This window comes from Lissotriton helveticus, chromosome 7 (assembly GCF_964261635.1).
Source record: "Lissotriton helveticus chromosome 7, aLisHel1.1, whole genome shotgun sequence".
Lineage (NCBI taxonomy): Eukaryota > Metazoa > Chordata > Amphibia > Caudata > Salamandridae > Lissotriton > Lissotriton helveticus.
In genome coordinates this window covers 1160731120-1160735759 of record NC_136068.1, presented here as the reverse complement: position 1 = coordinate 1160735759, position 4640 = coordinate 1160731120, and the positions used below count along the sequence as shown (strand labels likewise).

The following is a 4640-nucleotide window of genomic DNA, read 5'->3' as shown; positions in this document are numbered from 1 at the left end:
CGACTGACACAGCAGCTAGCAACGCAGATGCATCTTGTGATCCCCTGGACCCTTCTAGGCATTATACAGAAACAGCTCACCTACATCTAAGAGAGATACAGGAAAATGCTCCAGACCATGAAAAGCAGTTGTGGGAATCTGGGGATGCACACAAAGAGATACAGATTTAGTATGCAGACAGATATCCACAGGGAAGCCTGTCATGCCCCAAGCACTACTACTTATAGCCTGGAACCAGCAACATTTTCCATCACACACTGCCAGAGACAACATGTCCCTCCAGATACGCCAGGATTGGTTCGTTCCCAACTTAAATTAGATGATCACAATGTACCTATACACATACACCGTGTGTCAGCAGTATTCCCCAAATCCCACCTTCAAGGTAATAGCTTCTACAATACCCCGACCACAAGGACCCTTCAAGGAGTTGCACAATGATTATGTTGTTATGATTTACAGATGCAACCGTTACTGGTATCACATAGTTGTAGTCTGTCCATTTTCAAGGTGGATCGAAGCAGGCCCTTCTGTGCACTATGATGCCAAGTCGGCTGCCACTTTTCTGATCCGTGAGTTTATTCTGAGATTGGGAATTAACGAAGGGATCAGATCCGACAATGGCACTCACTTCGTGAATAACATCTTTTCCCATCTTACCACCTTGCTAGGAATAACACACCAGCTCTCATCAGCTTATCACCCTCAAAGTAATGGTATTGTGGAGCACCTCAATGGCCTCCTCCTGAACAAATTGAGTAAACTGTGTGTCACCTTGAAAAAGAACTGGTTGTGCTGTCTCCCATTAGCATTATTTGCCCTCAGAAATACCCCAGGGTCAGATCACCATTTGACCCCACACCAAATAGTGACTAGGAGACTGATGAGTACATTTGTGCCCCCAACTAGACACAAGTTGCAAACTAAAAGTGCACCTGAAGTTGTTCACACTGAAATGTCTGACTATATTGCACAACTAACAAAAGCCGCAAAGTTCTTCTCTTAACAGGTCACTCAGGCAGCAGATAAGGGTGCCAACGTACTTCCAGCAGATGACCAAAGACAACCTTTGCCAGTTGGAACTCTAGTGTATACAAAGAACTTTACCCGCACCCAGAAGGACAGCAAATTCAACTGACCCTTCCCAGTAACTCACAGCACAGCTATTGTGGTGAAAGTTCAAGGACATAAGCCATGGTATAATCTGAGAACATTGGCCAAGCGCCGACCTTGCCATCTATCCTTTCGGACACCGAGGAGGAAAAAGAGGGGGGAGAATAGGAGAAGTAAAACCTCCCTCCAACGTGTCAAAAGACTTGTATTTTAAGATATGTAGTTTTCTTTTCTATTTCCTCCTCGCTGCGTTAATATTGATGATGATAGCCCTAGTCTATTTCACATTAGATATCATGCGCATGCGTAGAAGTGTTGAAAATGATACTGATCATCACCCTCTCCACAATGCTCTGCTTGAAAATAGTTGGTACCAGCACATGCATAGTACAGGCCAATCCACAACTAATACCAGTAGTTATGTATGCTCCCTTATTCCCCCTGCCACTGTGGTAGAAAGATTGCATCCCCCCAAGGAGGTACCCCCGAATGTTACGCCCTGTCTCTTGCACCTCTTTTTATGTAGAATAAAAGCACAGCTACAACCAACGTCTCGAGTCAATACAACCTTATTTGACACCACCCCTAGAGTCCTACAAATTCTGACAGAAAATGAAGATATAGTGAAGCAATGATATCAAGAATAAAGGAAGCAAGGCAGAAAAGAAACTATGCAGGTACAGTGGGCTTTTTAGGAAAGTCTAACCCATCGTCCGAATGTAGTAACTATTCAGCCAAACCTATGCCCCCTGACTGCGCAGCTAGGCCAGTACTCAATGTTACAGGATCAGTATGTGTCACTGATAAATGGCACACTGGTGCCGCATTTATATGTTGAGCTATATCATTGTGGAATGGCACGAAAACAAATAGCCCTTTAAAATTTGATAAGGTAGTAGGACAATGTCAGCAAATATGGGATGCAAACATACAGAGATATACCTGGACAGGAATTAACACACACCCTAGAGTAGCAATAAAATTAACACTGTTTCTCTTTGTTTTAGAGGAAATGGGACAGTAAAGGTGGGAAGGAACCTCAACTGCAATACCACCGTGGACAACGCCGACATGCAGGGGGGCACTGCCAGCCTGATGGGCCACTTTGTCACTGTGGGGCCCGGCTCCACCTACATCTACCCCCCAACTGGAGTGGTCTACGCCCTGGTCACACTACACACCCCCTCCCAGGTGATATCAAGAGTGGATATTAAGACATTGCATGACCAGCCCATGAGCCGTCCAACGACCCTGCTGCATCACCATGTGAAGAAACAAACTGCTGAGTACTTTGGCGCCACACCCTGGGGAAATGCTCCGCAAGAATACAGACTTTTTAATGATGCTCAGCTATTCTTTGGTAGCATCAAACCATTGTTTCAGGCAAAAGCAACCACCCGCTGTCTCCAGATCACAAGGTGGGAGCTAATGAAGGCCATAAACACCACAGAAGATGTCTTCAATGCCATAAAGGAAGAACTACGTGCCCTTAGATTAATGGTGATGCAGCATAGATACATTCTAGATTTAATGACGGTCATGGAGGGGGGGGGGTGTGCAAGAAGATTGGATCTGCCTGTTGCACGTATGTGCCAGCCAATGATGCAGACAATGGGACATTGAACTGGGCCATTCGGACATTGCATGATCTCCACAAGAAGATGGTGGAAGAGGGGGTGCTACTGATGAGTGGTCCAAGGGCTGGTTCGATTGGGTGGCGTCCTGGATGTCGGGGTTGTTCAAGGCCTTGTTGCCTTTAATTTTTGTATTGCTTTTGATGTGCCTTGTATTTCAGGTGATACTAGCCTGTTGCAAAAAGATGAGAGCTAGCGTGGGAGGAGCATTCTTGGTCAGGAAAAGCACCACAGATGTCGTAGAACAGAGTGTTATATATGAGGAGATTCCCTTTGAGGATGGGAGATTAGAAGAAGTAGTTGAAGAATCAACTAGAGGGGGGATTGATATAGGGAAAAATAGAATTTATTTTGTACAAACACACACATAATAATAATATAATAATAAGGGTAGCTTGTAAAGCGCTTGGTTACGCCAAAGCGTGTCCCCGCGCTGCAACTGAAGAACTCTGAGCGAGGTGGAGACCAGTGATCCGTTATCTGGAGAACAGGTATGTTTTTAGGTTCTTGCGGAAGCTGGATTCGGAAGGATCCAGACGAAGATGGAGAGGAAGGGAATTCCATTTTTTCGCTGCCAGATAGCGGAAGGAACGTCCGCCCATACGGGCTCTTTTGACCCTAGGAACCTTAAGTAGGCCCTCATATGAGGAGCGCAGCTCGCGTGCAGGTGTATACCTTGTCACTAGGTTCTGGAGTGGAATAGGAGATTTCTTAGCCAGGATGCGGTGGCATGTGCAGAGGGCTTTGAATTCCACTCTGCTTTTTACTGGCAACCAGTGGAGGGTTTTGAGAGCGGCTTTGGTGTTTGATCGTTTAGGGATTTTTAGGATGAGACGGGCTGCTGCGTTAAGGCCTGCAATTTCTATGCAGAAGATTAAAGTTAAAAGCAGTTTTAGGCCTCAGTAGAAATACAGGCCCAAGCCTCTGCACGATAAATAGGCCAGAAAATAGCATGTTACAAAGGACGATGAGTTTAGCTGAACTTATCAGGTCACCTGGTTCGTTGAATGGTCAGGAAATGGCCAGCAGTCACAAAGATAAGCTACTGCATGAAGCATAGATCATATCTTCTTCCAGACTCTGGAAACCAGTAATGTTTTAAATGTTGGAACTACAAAAACCACAAACCACAAGCCCATCTGCTAGAGAGACTGAGCTGAAAGGTGTCAATCTTGTCTTTTGTAATCGTGTTACTAATGCATGCACACATAGATTAGGCTCTCACACAGGATGGACTAGCCAGGTGCAAGCCGTGCCTCTACTCATAAGTCCCTTCAGTTGAAAACCACGTCACACTTACACAATACTAGGCATGATGGATGAAACCACAGGTCAGAGGTCAGATAAGCGTGGCCAAAAAGCCTTAGTAAATATTATAATGACTCACTTTGCAGGGAAACAGATGTATATAAAGTTTTGTTAATAGTCTGAGAATAGAAAAACCACCGAGGAGGTTTCCACCAATATGAGATGTGAGGGCCATTTGGCCCATATCTATATGTTGTTTGTTTCCAAGAAATTGTTGTAACTGCTGATTTTAATCTACTCATTTTTTTATGTAATCCTGTGCTTGTAACTTTTTTCTCTTGTGATTTTAGATTATATAAGCCACTGCTTTTGAACTGTTCGTTGGACATTAGACTCCTGTCTCCTGACTCCTGTCTCCTGTCTCTGCTGAGCCTTGCTGATTAATGCATTAAACCATATTGTATTGTCAACCTACTCCTGTGTTATTCACATAGATCTTTTCCCTTTAACACTGTATCAAATATAATTTTGATATTTCCTGATTCTCTTATAAAATAAACAAAGAACACCTAAAACATGCTTCTAACCCCTGTATCTTTAGACCAAAGACCAGGACATTCCGGTTGTGGAATGGATTTCCCCAGA

The 4640-nt window shown here is 44.3% G+C and overlaps 1 pseudogene; it reads left to right on the top strand.

Moving 5' to 3' along the window:
- The first annotated feature begins 2134 nt into the window (after positions 1 to 2134).
- LOC144769417 (uncharacterized) lies at positions 2135 to 3118 on the top strand (annotated as a pseudogene).
- The last annotated feature ends 1522 nt before the right edge of the window (positions 3119 to 4640 follow it).